The sequence below is a fragment of the Pistacia vera genome, unplaced genomic scaffold (genome assembly GCF_008641045.1).
Source record: "Pistacia vera cultivar Batoury unplaced genomic scaffold, PisVer_v2 Contig259, whole genome shotgun sequence".
NCBI lineage: Eukaryota > Viridiplantae > Streptophyta > Magnoliopsida > Sapindales > Anacardiaceae > Pistacia > Pistacia vera.
Window position 1 is genome coordinate 765289 of NW_022196067.1, and position 19093 is coordinate 784381.

At 34.4% G+C, this 19093-nt stretch overlaps 1 pseudogene; it reads right to left on the bottom strand.

The window, feature by feature from the left end:
• Nucleotides 1-383: 383 nt before the first annotated feature.
• LOC116132654 lies at nt 384-3928 on the bottom strand (annotated as a pseudogene).
• Between the last annotated feature and the right edge of the window lie 15165 nt (nt 3929-19093).

Sequence of the window (19093 nt, forward strand, 5' to 3'; positions counted from 1 at the left end):
TAAATCAATCAGGCCCTAAATTTAAACTAAATTCCATTTACTTGGATTTTCTTTCTCAAGAAGTTCATGTTCTAACAAATGAGATCAGCCATTTAATTACAAGCGAGAATTAGAGTGAATCGTTAAATGAGCTCCTCCTTTCATAATTAATTCAAAACAAGCTACCAATGAAATCAAAGCATTAGGGTATTTTTCTATGTGGTTTTTTCATTAAATTAAAAGATAAGAAGATTAAGATTTTTAGCACAACCCTTTATATATTTCTTTATCAAAGATCAACAATGCAAACTCAGGTAATTTTGTAGAATACATGACAACCACTTCTTGGACATAAGCTCCATGAATGTATGAGCACTTTTCTTCTATTCATTGTTCCAGTTTTATCACAACCAACCACAACATGTGAAATGCGTTGATGGCATCCGTCCTGTTTGTCGAATATATCTGCTTGCGCTGCTGTTTTTTCTGCATCTCTATTTTTTCTCGCTTCAGCTGCTGCCCTTTTCTCTTCTGATCTTTGTCGTGCCATTGCTATCTTTTTCACCATCTTTGCTTGAGCTTGAGCTCGCATTTGTTCAACTTCGGCCTGTAAATTGTTGCATTAGTTAAGAATCTTACAGCCACTAATAATTGCTCAGTGTATCAAATTTTCATTAGAAGCAAGATGTCAATATTTACTAGGCAAAAACTTGACTTATTTACTAGGCGAAAACTTGACTTATAGGTCAAAAATTAGGTGAGAGATCTAGTTGGCACATAGATTGAGTGATATTGCTAGGTCTAACAGTAACCATAGCGGATTTTCAGTTACCATTTCAGTCCTTATATCTCTCTTTACCTCTCTGGACAGTTTTCAACCACAAAATAATTTGACCTTTCACATTACCATATAATTATAGCCAATAAAGTTCTCCTCTGACCTGACACGGCGAGTTGAAAAGATTTTAGCTAACCTCTATTCTTTGCATCTCTGCTTCTAGTTTTGCTTTCTGCTGGCTTTCCCATGCTTGGATTTTGATTTCTTCACGTTTAAATCTGCAGAAAGAAAAAAAAAATGCTTCTGTCAAATTGAAGTGGGAATTACAAGAGAAAATAAATCTAGATGCTGGTCACTTGAAAGTACTACTGCTTTGAATTTATTAATTAAGCTGAGAACAGTGAACCTGCTGTGTGCTTAGATTTTTCAACTTCTTCCCATGCGGCTGCACGTTTTTCAAATTCAATTCGCTCGAGCTCCTCCATATCAGTTGTTTTGACTGAAGAAGTATTCTTTTCCTGCTCATCTTGACTAGCCCAAGCAGCAATATCATCTTTCCAAGCTGGACACCAAGAGCAACAATCCTCTTCTTGTTCTTTCCTTAATTTTCTTGCTCAGAACAATCTCTTTTGCCATTTTCCATGGGGCGTCGTGATTCATCATCTGTGTTGTGCTCCACAGGTGTGGATACCGTGCTATCCCCTAGGAGTAGATGGAATTGAAGAAGTCGGGCTACGGAGTGGAGTTGTCGCCCCTACAGGGGTCGCAGTCCTTGAAGGCTCTTGACTTGTCATGGGAGTCATTTCTGTTCCCATATCTCTCTACACATGATCTTATGGCAGGACAACTGCACATTTAAATCATAAGTTCACAAAATTAATGACAGAACTTGCACAATTATAGAAAATAAGACTCACAAGAAAACTTATGGTGCATGGTATTGGGAATGGCAATTTGTAGAAGAAATATAATTTGACTTCTTAAAGCACACAATATTTTGTTAGACTTCAATAACAAAGAAAATTGAAATTGATAACTTAATTCTCCCTATATGGTTAAATTATATCTATCAGAAGCAGAGAGTTTTTGAAATGATTAGAACACAATTAGTTGACGCTCATATAGGAAAAAATCAAATATCATGAAAATATTCATTGATATAATGCTAAATTTTCATGGCAACATTAGACCAATCCTTGTTGGTCTCTGGGAGAATTTAAAACAGAAAAAGGTGAACAAAGGTATGTAGAACCAATCTCACCACGCCCCACCAAAAGAATGAAAAGAACTAAAATAAAAAAAGTTAATCGAGATCGTCATACAGGCCACCCGTTCCAAACTATATCATCCATTGGACAATAGACAGAGCCTTATGGTGGGGTTTCGGTTACTTGATTCTCTCCCTTGAGTTATGCTACCCGTAAATGTTATCATGTACAAGTACATTATCCAAACACATTGACAGAGAAACTATCATCAGTTTAGATGTAAAGCTATTAGATAGTAAATGTAGCCTTTCTTGACAAATTTTAACAAAGCATAGAGATAAAGTGCATTTCAAATTTGAAATTAAACAAAACATATGCATATCGGAATAGGTCTCTTAATTTTATCCAAAAACTACTAAAACAACAAGTTCCTGATTTTGGGTTCTAGAACAAACTAATGAAAATGAAGTCAACTCTTTTACCTGATGCTCTTCTGCTGCACCTTTTGCAGAAGATAACTCGCCCTGACACTTCCGTCAAATCCTTACTTTGAGACACGTATCAATCAATGCATTACCTCTGAATCCTTGATGCGTCCAGGGGGAACAAAAGCGAACTTCTCAAAAGCAATTTGTGATGCAGGTTGACAAAAATCTACACGCTTCGTGTCAGCTGCCCTGAATTGATGGTTATTCATAAGTTGCATATTCGGAGCAACTCTTACAATGTTCGTCACTGGTAACCTATAAGCTTGGTTGTGGAAAGTATTCTTCTTAGAATAGTTAGCTTGCAAAATTTGCCTATTCATTATCCATTTCTCAGCATCATTCCACTTAGATGGCATAGGTCTCGAAAATGATCTCGCAATGGGGTTGTGTCCTGATCTCTCCCCTTTATGAAACTCAAAGCTAGATGAACTAGCATTACTGTCATAATCTAGATTTATCTTCAAGCATTCTCATTGGGTGAATTGCACTCGAATTACCACTATCACCCTTGAGAATTGCTGCATTTTGACTGGACCAACATCAGTGTTTTCCCTTGGCTGGCAGAAGCTGATCACCTAGGTTGTGGTCCAAAACTACCTCACTGGCGACTTGTAAGCTTGGAGCTGCAACTGCAGGGCAAGACGAAACATATACGGGTTGATTCAATTGCTTATTTTAGTGCACTAAATCCCACCAACCCTTAAGCTCATACAACAACCACAAATAACTCTATATAATATAGCTAAGTTAGAAGAAGCTTTTTTGTTTATTTTACAATAAGTTTAAAGATATAACAAATTCACCAACACAAACTCAGTTGCGAAATGAAAGCTAAAATGGGTTTATTCTAAGCAAGATAAGAAATAAACCTTCATCATCAAAATCTCCATTCTTGGCGGCAATAAGCTGGTTTCTGACGAACTCAGAATCCTCAAGCTTGGAAGGAGAAGTCTTGCAGAGTTACTGTTTGATCCATCCTTCTTTCTATTGTGATGAGGCCCCATCAGCTTCATCCTCAGCTTACTTGGAGAATTATGCCAGTCTGCAATTCATCGAACCACAAAATACCCATTCAAACACACAACTTATAAACAAGAAACCACCAAACTAACAACGTATTCAATCATTACAAAAAAAAAATCATGAATTCTCCTCACAATCAACTTTAGAGAACCAAAAAAGGAGAAAAAATAAGAAGAAAAAAAAAAAACACACTTTATCAACTAAAGAGAAACTCCAAATTGGACATTCTCATCTCAAGAAAATAACAATTATAACAATGCACACACCCAGATCAAACACGAACATAAAACACAAAACGCAACTCTATTTGTTCAACCCATTTCAAGAAAGAATGAACCCAAAAATTAGACAACCCCACAAGCCAAAAACACCATTAAGTTTTTTCTTTAACAAAAAAAAAGAAAAAAGGTTGGTTTGAGAATGACCTGAACTTTGTGTATCTTCATATCCATTCGAGTAGATCTTTCTCTAAACTCTATGGAATTGTCCTCTCCCTACAACTGCAAACCAAAAGACAAAGAAATATAGGGAAAGAGAAAGGCTTTATTTAAGCTAAGCTTCCATCAATAATCAGACATCTCAGTCCAAGTTTCAGTTTGAGTGGGACCATCTTCATATTTTCAATTTGATCCACTACTTCAACTGTACCTAACAATTAACATAACAGGTTACAGTACCCCTTCTGATCTGGCCACGTCATCCCATGGGACCGCAGTCACGTCAAAGTCCTTAAGGAAGAAAATATCTAAAACTTAACAAGCATTTTGGTCAGCACGTCGCCGCGGCGAAGAAGCTTCTGTCACCGCGGCGAAGCTGTCTAGCAGCTTCCCCGTGGGTTTCAACACCTCTTCGCCACGGCGAAGATTCTTCTTCGCCCCGGCAAAGCCTGGAACACTAAACTTCTTCTATTTTCAACCAATTTCAAGGCAAGTGTTCAACATATCACTCAATCAAAGGCCAACCAAACAATAATACTAATAAACCGACTCAAAAAAGAGCAAAAGAAGAAACATTAGCTGCGTACCTCAAGTGGGGCGTTACAGTAGTGGGCAGTAGGGTGGGATGTGCGACGTGGGGAGCGCAATGAGGCGTGCGCATGAGCTCACAATGAGGCATGCAAGGGAGTTAAACCCTAATTTTTTATACTATTTAAAATTTTAAATCATTTTTACGATAGAAAGATAGTTTAATAGAGGAAGAAAATTTGCAATGGGATATACATATTAGGTTACAAGCAATAATTTTTTTTTTTTTTTAGTTTTAATTGTTTCACATAAAAATTTATTGTTATTTTTTCTTCAATACAAATTTGTAAGTTTTTAATTTCTTCACATATACATTTATTGTTATTTTTTCTTCAAAGTATTGGTAGCTAATTTAATCTATATATTTTTTGTGTTGTTTGACTGTATAATGTTTTTGGGATCATTTGTGAGAATTTTTTTTAACTTTCAATTTAATTATCTACAATTTTATTTTAGGAATAACGCTAGTGAAGGATATATAGCATAAGCGAAGGACTGAAATGCTAACTCTTTTAAAATATAAAAAATGGAATGAAGGACATTAATGGAATTTATGGGATGCCATAAAAAAAATAATTTAAAACTTTGAAATGGAATATCTTAAGAAATGGGGTGTCTTTGGCCATCAGTGGAGTGCCAATAATTCCACTCTTAAGAAAAATAGATGATAAAAACAATTGAGCCTAACTCACATCATGGGCTAACCTGGTTCCTTAACAATGATAAGATATTCTTAGGCCTACTAATCTTAAGTACCATCAATTCCTAATGCCTTTGTAGTGGGCCAATTCCTAAGTTGTATTATTAAATGCCCCATCAAAATTCAAGACATAACTCTTTCCAAATGAATTCTTTGTTTCTCATTCATCTCTATTAACAAGGGTTTATTTGATATATAATTTAAATATATTTTTTTGCTAAAAAAATATAAAAAAATCTTATAAAAACGCTTTTGGTAAAAATGAGTGGAAATATTTCGAAAAACCATTTTCAGATACAATCCTAAAAGCTAGTGTAAATTAAAAGTTATTTTCGGTATGACTCTACAAATTATTCCATATATATTGATACTTTTTTGAGGTCAAGGAGGGGTCCTAAACCCTAAACCCTAAACCCTAACCCTTGTGGGTAAGGTGTGCTACGAGCCGAGCAAGCAGTAGGCGTGGCTTGCTCAGCTCGAATATATTAGGAGAGTCTCGGCTTGACTGAGCTCTGGCGCTGAGCTCTCGAGCTCGCGTTGTGGTGAAAAATTGAGGAATGGCTTGACTCAGCTCGACTATTATAAGAATTTAAGAAAACGACAGCTTTTGAACCTCTGCTTCTTCTTCTTCTCTTTTCCACCGCCCTTCCCACTATTTCTCCAGTCGATGCTGAAGACTGCTGAGACCAAAATCCAAAGCCTCATCTCCACCCAGTCATAATCTTCAGTCGATCTTCCTACTGCATGTGCCACATCATGAGGAAAATACCACCACCATCGGAGTTCACCCCACCGTCATCGAACTCATGAGATCTCAGCTTTACCTCCGACCTCCTCTCATGGGGCACCTACGTCAATGGCCCTGACTCTCTCTTTGCCCTCCATCTCACAGCGCCAACTCGTCCTAAGCTTGTTGAGTTTGTGTTTTGGGTTTGTTTTTATTTGTTTGTTATCTTTGTTTTTGGGGTTTAGTGTTCAAAATACCAAAAACAGTTAAGCTGTATCGAGGTGGCTGATGTTGCGGTGTAAAGAAGCGAAGATGACGTGAGCTCGCGACTGCTCGCGAGCGTTCGAATCGAGCCCGAAAGCTCGACATTTTTCACGACTTGAGATGGCTCGAACCGTGAACTACTCGATCTTTGACGAGTCGAGCCTGAGTTCGTCCCGAGTCACCCAAGTAGCTCACAGCTACTCGTTCGACTGCACCCCTAGTTGTGGAGCCGACTTTTGGTGGTTGTGATGTGGCAGAGGCTAATATGTGTTTGTTGGTTGTTGTGGGCGTACTAGAGGAACAGTGTTAAGGTGGAGGTTGAGGCATGGTTGGTTTGTTTGTGGAGGGGCAGTTGTAACCAACTGCTGTAAACTAGTACATTGCATGCAAATTATAATAGAAAATGGGCCCAAAACTTTCTTTTTATTATATGTAATAACTTTTTTATACACAAAGAGCATTATTTACAAAATGCCATTTAAAAGACAAAAATAGGGGAAAACGTGTAGCTATTGCTCTCGCTTGCCACGCCCCTCCAACTGCACATCACCTAGATCCTGCATCTACAAAGGAAAATACAGGGGTGAGCACAAAATAATGCTCTTAAGTAAACCCTCTATTTGTCTATCCCTGTATTTATTTCTCTTAATTCTTTCCTCACTCTTCTTTCTTTCTTTCATTTGTTTTCTACTAACGCATGGCCTCATCTTATCGAGGTACGACCGGATGGGTTACACAGCACCATCTCACTCTTCTGACTGTCGGGTGAGTTCACACAGCACCAACCCGCTCTTGTGTACTACCGAGTGGGGATCACAAGCACCTACTCGGTTCATAACTAGCGGTGGAGATCACAAAGCACCTACCCGTTTCTCATGACTTTCGGGTGACGATCACAAAGCATCACCCATTTCTAATGCTCTTCTCTTTCACTCTACTCTAGCACTTCTCATTCTCTCTACCCTTGAGTAGTTGCATTCACAAGTTCTCTACTCATAGAGCAAGTGCATACACAAAGTTTCTACCTTTCTTAAGTCAATTTATGCATATGGAGGGTCATGCTTATTAATGCACTGGAAATGCCAATATGCAATGTTCAATAATTAGGTTCATAACTCATTCTCATGTCTCTCTAGGCATTTCATCAAACACTCATGTGCATATAAAACTCTCTCTAACTACAACTCTATTTCTCTCTTTAACCATCCAAAATTGGAAGTAAATTCCCTTCCATGGCATATTCCTACCATAAGAGAACACTCCCAAAATACATACTCAATTTCATCTAACTATCTCAAACCCTCACACATCCACACTTCCTATAAAGGAAAAGTATCCAACATTCATCATGAATACTTATCTCAATTTAATTTCTCAACAAGTAGACTATATCTCTACTCAGTTTCTCAAATACATACATAAAACATGCATACATCATTTCTACTAAATCTCTACTCAAAAGAATCTCAATTCTCACTTGGGATGGGATTTACTACCTTGTGACAGAGAGATCTCACTAGCACTTCCTTTCTCTTGGTTTGCTTGACTTTTCTCTACCCTTTAAACAATTAAACATTCAACCAAAAGACCTCATATTCAAATATACACAAAATCCACAAAACTTCACACCAAAGCACGAATCCTTACCTTAGGATGCCTTAGATTGATTTTCTACCCCAAATCACTCAAAAAGCCCTCTAAAATCCTTGAACAAAGAAAGAGAATTTGAGAGGAAGTAAGAAAAGAGAATGCAGTGGAGAAGAAGAGAGGGTTTGCAATGACTTAATTCCTTTAATACAATTTATGCACAAGCATTCCCATTTTGCCCTTCTCCTTCCTTAGGAATTCCATCTAAATCCTTTGATTCATTACAAACACACCCCATATTAACATATTCTCCATGAAAATTTCTTACATTTTACTCCCCACTTTTCCTACTAATTGGGCTCCCTAATTTTCCTCCACCACTAGGACCTCCATCCTCTGAATCCAGTGATCCAACCACAATTCTTTCTGGTTCCGGATTACATCAAGCGCTTCTGCATTGGCTTGCATTCCGCTTACATTTTCCTTCTCAGCTGGAGCTCTTTCCAAATGGCTTCCTCCCAACCCATCCTTGATCAAATTCCCAAGGACTTCTCCTCCATCACATCCAAAAGGCTAGGGTCGATGGCAGGGGTTATCATGTAGCCAGGGACGTAGCCAGGAATTCATTCTAGGGGGATCAAGACGTTAATTAAACTTAACAATATAATTGTAAATAAACTTATAATAAATAATAGATTGGGTATAAGTTATACAAAAATATGAGTATTTATTTATAATGCTCTTTATAATTAATATATTTATGATTGTGTTTAACAATATGAAATAAATTTATAATACTTTAACAAGTGTAAAACAAAACCAAGAAAATTTACTACTGGGCAAGTTATTAAGCCAACACAAATAACAACATTTCCAAATTAAGCTATAATAAAATTTCCATTAATTCAATATTCAAAGATTTATCTAGCTTTCATAGCAAAATATTTTAACTTTTGTTGTAATTTCACTTTTATGTTTTGACCCCTTAAAATAATGCATCAAAATACAGATTTTTGATTTATTTTTTCTCTTAAATTCAATATTTTGATATGATTCATCTGCAGGTAGTTTAGATGGTTAGAACAAATTAGGGATAATGTGGATAGACACATGGTCTTAGATTCGATTCTCCATATGAGCATCCGCAATTTAAGTGAGAGGTTATGGTGGTGGGTTGTAAGCTAGCCCTTAGCCCTTACAATTTTAAGTAAGAAGTATTAAAACACAAAACAATTGATGATAGTTTAATTTGACAAACAAATTTTAGAAATGATATTTATTTTATAAAATATATGAAAAGATATAAAAACTTTCTTCATTTTTTTTTTGTATAATTAAATAATAGATATAAAATTCATTATATAATTTATTAAATATATTTGTGGGACTTTTTTTTGTAAAAACTAAGAATTTAATTTGATATATTTTATGAATCTAANGTGGGTTAAACTTTTATTTATAACTGTATAGAATTATATTTAGAATTCCATAGATTTCATAAATTTGGAAAATCTTAATTGGTTAAGGTTAATAAGATAGGAAGAAGATAAGGTCAATTTTGGAATATGTTTAGGAATATAATTTATTTAACAAAATTTATTTAATTTCGGGTTTAAAAAGAGTTTTGATAGCGCTTAAATAACAACACTCTAAAAAATAAAAATGCATTTAGCATTTGTTTGAAAACATGAAAATGAAAATGTGTTTGACATATTTGTTTGAAAACAATATTTTTAAAATAAGAAAAATATATTGAAATCTCGTTTGACAATAATACAAAGTCAGATTGGATTTTAATTTGATCTATTGTAGACGATAAAATCTACGGTTGATTTGGAAGGGATGAATTATGTGAGAAGTGAGTTACTGACAATCAGATGGGTACCTATTCAGAAAGAGAGAACGAACTTGAAGACTCAGGTGACACAAGTGTGCTATCAGTCGTAGGCACTTTGACAGTTAAGTCAGCATGGGTGAAGGTATTTTCATAGGGGCTAAGAGCGAGAAAGGGTTTACCATAATGTGGCTTGGGCTAGACTAACACAAAGTGGTCGGAGCACAGCTTGCTGTGGCTAAAGGTGGTAAAGTTTAGTGAGCATTGAGCTTTATAGCGGGAAAACGGAGATTCTTGGGAGCAAGAATTCAGGAGCTAAAACTATGAGTAATTTCTGAATGCATAAGGAGAGGCTTGACCTCTGTTTATCTAGGAGTTCAAGGGAGCTTGAGTAATAGTAGAACTCTGAGTTTCTACTTGATAAAGGAGTTTGAATTAGGAAGTCTTGTGACTTGCCTTCATCGGATTAGGAATAGTAACACTGAAGTGGAAAGTAAATAAAATTCTTATTCCTATTTTGGCATGAATGTGGGTTAATGGGCTAGAGCCCGATTTAGCTTAACTTGTATAAAGGCCCACCTCATGGAGTGGCCCAAACAGTAAGTCAGACCAGTTCGTAGGGTGACCCTGCTTATAGAGAGACACAACTCGTAAAGTAGCCCAGTCGTGGAGAGGGCATACTCGTGGTGTGGTCTGGCTCGTAGAATGGGTCGGTCCATAGAATATTCCTTCTTACAAAATGGGTCATCCTGTAGGATGGTCAATCCACAATGTAGATTTAAGCGTAAACCCAATCAGAATTAGGTTAAGGCACTAGGCTGTAATATGTTTATTTCGTTATTGGACCTTGTTAGGCCCAATATGATTTTTGGCCCATACACCTATATAAAGAAATGGAATATAATATGGTGTAAATGGAATGAGAAAATTATGTGTGGGAGAGTAATCAACATTAAAGTTTCATATATCAATTTTGTTTAAGAGAGAGAAAATGAACAAAAACAAAATTGATAAGTTTTCTTTTGTTTCATGAAAATTAAAGACAAAACCATAAACAAACAAGCATTTCATATTTTCCAAGGATCAAAAATGTTAAATAGTGAATTTGGTGCATAAATGAACGTTGCCTTAAAAATAGTCCATTTTCTCTCGACTCAAAATTTTTACAAAATCATTACTTACCTCTAATCATGTTAATTTTTACAGTTGAATTTTATAGTGGAATGGAAGAACGTGATGATTTTGTAAATCTAGAAAGAGGTTGTTGATGTTTTTTCAAAAGATCAAGTTGGACTTTCTCCATTTGCCATGGTCTTGTGATGCCGACACCATTGCATAGTTCGTCCTCTAATGATTCAAATGGTGTCGAATGAGTCGTTGGCGACAGCTACTCCTTAAAAAATTCATTACTTACTGTCAGAATTGAGAGGACAAGAGAGACAATTGAAGAGAGTAGGAGTATGCCCGAGAGGTATCTTTGAGAGGGAAAGAGAGACAAGTGGAGAGTCGGAGTATGCCTGAGAGATATCTTCGAGAGAGAGAAGAATTGTATTCAATTGAATTGAATCATTTATATTAAGTTGTTGTGAATTGTATTTGTATACACAACTTATTTATACAAAAGTGTTAATAGCTATGTAAGAATAGAAAATATCATAATAATGATACAATCTCTGCAATAAAAAAATGAAAATAATTATCTAAAACACAATAGGAATGAGAATAATGTCATATATTCTCATTTCATATCTGCATGTTAATGATATGGAATGTGAATAATGTTGCATATTCTCATGTCAATACTCCCCCTCAAGCTTGTGGTTTGTATAAGTCATAAACTCCAAGCTTGCGTAGTAGATGCAAATGTTGTTTTTCATTAGATGTGAGAGAAGTAGTACCTAAGGAGGGAGCCAGAACGGTTGGACAGACATAGTCAACTGTCCAAATGGGAGGTCGAGTAAGATGGGAGGATCGTCGTTAAGGGACTATCTTCAAGGAGGGAACACCAAAAGTCATTAGGGAAGATGTGTTAGAGTCAGTGCACTAGAGCCAACATTTTAGCTCTTGTAAACTCATTTTATAAATGAATAAAAGGCATCGTTTATTTATGAGTATATATAATATAGCATCTATTTATTGCGTGTAAAGAAAATAGTATATATGTCCTTAGACAGGTTGAAACCAGTGATGAGGGAATTAAGTGTTATAAATCTTAATTCTGAGAACTCTATGAGCACAATTGGTGGTCCTTCTAAAATTGTCCGTAGTCATAGCATAAATTTGACCAAGGACACAAATTATACGAAGAGACTATCATCATGTTGAACGACCTTATTGAAAGGTAGTGAAAGATCTCACATGTTAAGGTTGTGGACATCAACCTGGTGCAACGCATGGATGCTTGCTTGTGCAAGTCCACTAGACTGGCCCATCAGAAGATTCCATACAAGATGGTAAACCCAGTGTCTATGGAATATATCATCTTACGGATTGTGGTGCATATGGTCCTTCGACTTAAGATCACTAGAGCGCCGTGTGTAGATATCGATGTGATTTAACACCAACCCAATTTCATCTCTCTTAGGAATTTCCAGAATGGTGGTAATTGGTTACATCGAGAAATACTTTATGGCTATGGTAGATCAATAAAGGATTCATCACTCTTAGTTACATGAGATCTTATTTCGACGAGATATTTAGTTAAGAACTACGACCTCAAATCCATGGCCATGGTGGAATCGAGTTGGTGCTAAAATCCAATTTTATATAGTCATGAGATTTGAGAACCAAATATAGAACATGTCAAGGTAGCATTTTGAGGTAAACACTATTTCTGTACCTCAAACCTTGATGAGATATAAAACGATGAAATGGATCGAATTGCACGGTAACCATACCGTAGACAAGGTAAGCCTAATCACTGATTCTTTGCTTACCAAGGAATCATGATGTCTTGCTAGAGGTCAATCTTGATTGGTGTACAAAAAACACTAATTGGTTGATGCCTAATTAGTTATCGGGGCACTGCCGCAAAGTAAAAAGGCTTCAGGTCACACACATAGAAAGCAATTAAGTGAGAAATGGAAATGGAAGGACAATCTTGTCCTTGGGTCGAAAAGGGTATTTCGGTAATTTGGGAGTCTAGGGGCATTTTCGTCATTATGGGCGAAAAGGGCACTTTGGTAATTTTGCTAAGGGGTTGATGCCATTATCCAATTTATTGGAAGAGGATTTAGCAAAAATTGGAATCATATTAATTTTAATTAATATGGAAATATCTATATTTAATTTAATTAAATATGTATTAAAAACCCAAATATTAAATATATATATATATGGATTAAATAAATGCATTTATTTAATTAGTTTATATATATTATGGAATTAATTAAATAGTATTATTTATTTAATTTAGTACTTAATATTTAAATAGGATAATATCTTTAAGAGATATTATCCTTTCCTTTTAGGATTAGTGTAATCGTCTAAGATAGGAATTCAAGGATTGCGATCCTAATTGAATTCCTATTTGGAATAGCACTATAAAAGGAGGAGGATTTTTAGTTGTCAAGTGAATTCTTTTTGGCAAAATAGTTTAAAAGAAATTGAACTATTTCTCCCTCTCTAACTCTCCCAAATGCACGCCTAAACCCTAGCCACCAAGAGAGTTCTCTCTCTCGGGCAAATTATACCAACGACAATATCTCTTTTGGGTGTCTACAAGACAAATTGTCCACAACTTAGGGGAAAATCTCAAATAGCAGAAACTCTCAGCTGCTTATACTTGGGTAAACCATGTGGAGAAGCACAATAACCATTGTCCATAGAAAATATTCCTGAATAAAGTCAAATAGAAAAAGTGGAGAGAAGAGAGGTGGCTGAGAGGGAGAGTGTGATAAAGGATTTTGCAATTGTGTTTGTCATTGTTGTGTTATCTAACCCCTATGTGTCTTGCAGGCTAAAGTTTAACTTAAAGTTAGAATGGGTTGATTAGCAGAAGCTTGATTATGAAAGAAGTTATCTAACTTGAGTGCCTATGTGTCTTGCAGATTGAAACAGAAATTAAGGCTAAAGTAGGTTGATTAGCGAAATAACTCAATAACCCAGGATAGTAGTAAGTGCTGGAAATGATTCAATATGCACCAGGGAAGTTCCTAGGAAACACTAAAGGGGTCATGAACGATCTAACTTAAAACCCTGCCTTCTTAGACATTCATCGTCTTGTTGACAGAATTTTCGTAGACATGCATATAATCATATAAATAACTACTTACTATCCTAAACCTGGAGTGATAGGGTTTGGGATAAGATATGTTTGTATGAGGAACATAGAACTCTATGAACAAGAGACAGAGAGATTAATTGATAAATTCTTCATTGATAACCTCAATCTAGATTTAAGCTATTAGATAGTCTTACACTTGACTCCAAATGACTCCCAAAAAGACTCTAATTGCCTAATTCAAATCTAATAAGATATTCTATCATAATTATAAAAGGATAATAAGATAATCCTAGTTCTATCCTAATAAAATAATAGCATAATTATGAAAGATAATTATAAAAGACTTAACATAATTATAAAAGATAATAATAAAAGACTTAACATAATTATTCTAATTCTAAAATAATCCTAACATGGAGGCTCTGATACCATATTAGAATTGAAAGGGCAAGAGAAACAATTGAAGAGAGTTGGAGTATACCCGAAAGATATCTTTGAGAGGAAAAGAGAGATAAGTAGATAGAGTCGAAGTATGTCCAAGAGATATCTTTGAGAGAAAAGAATTGTATTTAATTGAATTAAATTGTTTGTATTGAGTTGTTATAAATTGTATGTGTATACACAGCCTATTTATACAAAAATGTAATAGCTATGTAAAGATAAAAAATATTACAATAATGATGCAATCTTTGCAATAAAGAAAATAGAATAATTATCTAAAACACAATAGGAATAAGAATAATGTCACATATTCTCATTCCATATTCATATGTCAGCACTAACCTCTAATGATATAGAATTTGGAACATAAAAGAACATTGCCACAAAAATCATCCATTTTCTCTCGACTACATTCTTTTACAAAATCATTACTTACCTCTAATCATTTTAATTTTAACAATTAAATTTTATAGTGGAATTGAAGAACTTGATGATTTTGCCAAATCTAAAAAGATGTTATTGATGTTTTTTCCTATTGAACTTTCTCCATCTACCATTATCTTGCGATGGTAGCATCACTGCATAGATGGTCATCCAATGATTCCAATGGTGTTGGCAATGTCGTTGAACGAGTCGTCAACGACAACTGCTGGGCGATGACTTTGTCAACTAGTTTTCCAATTTTTTGAATTTTAATTTTTTAATTTATAAAATTATTACTATTATATTTTAAAATTTAAAGGAACATATTTAATTATTTTTTAAAGAAAAAAAAAACATTGTTAAATTTATACTCCTAAAGCAAAAGTAATTTTACAATTAATGAAACTAAGCACTTTGTAGACTTTATATAAAGTTGATTATTAAAGTTAGCTCATAAGTAATTAAGGAAAACACTACAATTATCCTAAACTAAACCATAATGTTGTAGCTTAGGGATGAAGTGACTAAATTGTAAGCTATAGCAATCCCATGCATACACTTAATTTCAAACAAAAAGAAAACAAGAACAACCCTTATTTAAAAATTTTGGCCTATTTTATTCAGATAAAAATGACCCAAAAAAAAAAAATGAGTTATAATTTGAAGGCAACAAATAGTATGCTTTTTTTTTTTTTTTTTTTTGAGGGATGGCAAATTTTCTAGTTTTCCTACAAGGACTATTACTCATAGGTCTCCGCCCCATTCAGACTGGATTTTAGCCAAATTTCCATCCCATCCCCAAATTACTTTTAAGTCAGGGATGGGGATTGCTACAAGTGATGGGCGCGGGCCGGGTCGAGGTCGGGGACCCCATTCCCTGTCCTTGTCCCCGATATTCACTCCCATGACCATTCCTGGCCCGTCCCCGCTGGCAGGGATAACTCTCATGATCGTCCCCGGCCCGTGGGGATGGAATCACTCCCATCCTGTCTTGGCCCGACCCGATGAACGAGGCTTTGCGGGAAAATTCACCCTGCGGGGATTTCCCCCCGAACATAATTAAATTTATCTATATCTAATCTTAACACAATTTATTAGGTAAATTGATTAATTATTCAATTGTATGGAAGCTTAGGCTTAGTTAGCCTTGTTAATTAATTAATTTTTCATAAAATTAATATAACTAAATTCAATCTTAACATAATTTACTAGGTAAATTGATTACTTATTTAATGGTATGAAGGCTTAGTCGATTAGGCTGAATTAACCCTGTTAATTAATTAATTTTCATAAAATAAATATATCTATATCTAATCTTGACATAATTTATTAGGTAAATTAATTAATTATTCAAGTATATGGAGGCTTAGGCTTAGTTAGCCCTGTTAATTAATTGATTTTTCACAAAATTAATATAACTAAATTCAACTTTAACACAATTTACTAGGTAAATTGATGAATTAATTCATAAAACACTATCTCCGCTATAACTAATAAAATTAGTCCATTTGTGAAAGGGACAAATCTCATTATCCCAAGTACCCAACATTGACAAAGTTTAACATTATATTTAATTGACCAATTAATTAATTACAAAGATAATTGAATTTGTGTAATTTGTAAGTCGTTAAGCAATTGTGTATATTCTTATATTGGCTTGGTAAATTGTAATAACTTAATCAAATTTATTTTTTAGCCATGTATTATTATTTAGTGAAATTCACAAAGTAATAATACATATATTTAATTATTAGATTCCCTCATTTAAATTGTTTTTTCTATAAATTTATTACAAACATTAGAAAGTATTATAAAAGTAAATATCATAAATTTAGATATATTACCTAAAATTATGATTTAAACTCTAACTTTATATACAATCTCCCAAAGAAAAAAAAAACATAAAATTCTCAATAAAAGAAGGTGGGGCTCCACGGGGGTGGGTCGAGGTTGGCCAGGGATTGCACAATCCTTTCCCTCGACCCGTCCTCGGGGGCGGGGAGTTTTTTGAGGACCATCCCTAGTCTTATCCCCGACATTTCCAAGGATTCCCCGCCCCATTCGGGCCAAATCCCTGCGGGGCTGGGGCAAACGCCCATCCCTAATTGCTACCCTATGCTTGATCCTCGAAAAAATTATTTTAATTTCGTATTGAAAATATTTAATGAGTTCTATTCCCACATAACAATTTAAGGGAAAAAAAATTAAGAGTTTCAATACAATAATATCAATCTTGATTCTAACTTTATATCAATACAATAATTCAATTATGATTAAAGATTTTATTATTCTAATATTATACATTTAGTAAAGAATAAATTCTCATAAACGTTTTTTTATTTATAAAAAGACTATCAATTATATTCTTAAGTTGAATAATACAATAAAAAAAAAAAAACTATTAGTGTTTAATATTGAAAAAATACCTCCTATAAAATATTAAAATAAAAGAAAATAATCTTTTTTATTTTTTAATATTTAGGGATCAGGTCCCCACGGGGATCTTTACCTTGTCCCCGTTTTGTCCAATTCAAGGATGGGGATCAATTTCCCTTCCGGGGACAAGGATGAGATGATGACCCTGCCCCTACCACAATTGCCATTCCTAGTATTAGCGTTGGCTCCTAATAATGTTACCATATAACCTTTGGTGTATAAAATTTGAAAAGACATTTGTATCCAAATGTGGATAAATTGGGAGATCTTGAGTTTTCTACCATAAAAGATAAAATAGAATGCTGAAAAAGGAAAGAAACAAGGTTTATGAATTATGACCATGAGGGTTTAGCCAGATGGTCAAGCATGTGGTTTGATCCCACAAGGTTTGGGGTTTGAGCCCCCTCTTGGACACCTACATGGCCAAAAATCATATTTAATCATATGCTAATGACGGCAAGGTTTGGTGGGGGTTTTAGTTTCGAATTCGAGCTTGTGAAGCAAGTGTGGAGGATTTCTAGATTATCAAAATAAAATAAAAAATTATGATGAGACAATAAGGAGATAGTTAAGAGTTAAAGAAGAAGTGCTTATAGAGTAAGATAAAAAAAAAAAGAGAAGAATAGACAAGAGAGACAAGTGAAAGACAATTTTGTTGACGATAGTGTGGCAATTATGAGGGATGGTTAAGAATGAAAAAATACATTATTATTGATCCATAAGGGTTTAGTTGAATGGTTAGCATGTGGTTTGCTTTCATAAGGTCTAGGGTTCGAGTCCCTTTATAGGTACTTGTGTGTGGCCAAAAGCCATATTTAATTGCATCCCAACCATGATAGGGTTTAGCAAGGGCTCCAGTTTCGAACTCTTATACACTATTGCCACTCTAACCCTATTATTGTCTTTTAGGGTTTGATAAAAACTAGCCCTAAAGTGGAAAGTATCTCATAAAATAGTCTAACCCAATTTTCCTAATTTTGAAGGATGAAATTGCTTCCATTTACATTTCTTTAACTTCTTCAAAACCCATCTAACCATTCTCCATAACTATGATCCCTAACAAATCACTACATTTTTGGATTTTTTGAAGGTGATATTGAGTGATTTTATTGAAATCTTGGGCAATTATAAGATTGACAAAAGATATGTTATTTCTATTGAGATATTTGAAAAAAAAAAAAAATTATAGGGTGTATTTGTAAAAATAAAAACCATTGTAGGAAAACAAAAATAAGTTTGATCAACCTTGGTTTTTTTCCTACAATAGTTTTTTTCTTCTTACAAATACCCCACTGTGATGCCTTTTCTTTTCTTTTCTTTTTTTTTTTTTTTTTTTCAAAGATCTAAATAAAAATAACTCATATTTTGTCAATCTTTTAATCATCCAAGGTCCCAATAAAATCACAAAATATCACTTCCAAAAAATCAAAAAATGTAGTGATTTGTTAGGAATTATAGTTATGGAGAATGAGTTGGATGAGTTTTGAAGAAGAAGTTAAAACAAATGTAAATGGGGTCAATTTTATCATCCGAAACTAGTAAAATTGGGTTTGACTATTTTCTTAGATGCTTTTTACTTTAGGGCTAGTTTCATTTTATATATTAAAATAGAACTAAATAATATAATTTCCCATTTAGGGTGCGTTTGGTTTGGGGAATGTTTTATTGCTGAAATTGTAGGATTACCAGTTAGATAGATTACCTTGAAGATTATGAGGGAATGTTACAGCAATATGTTTGGTTAGATTAGTGTGTATAAATAATTAAGATGTTTGGTTAGGAATAATAAAATATTATCGACAAAAGCTTTTATTGAATTGCCTTTCCTTTTTAATATAATAATAATTATTATTATTATTTAAATAAATTCTTTTAACCCCCTATATTTGAGAATTTAGCTGAAACACCCAACAACAACGTTTAAACTTTAACAAAATACCCCCAACCACCCAAGA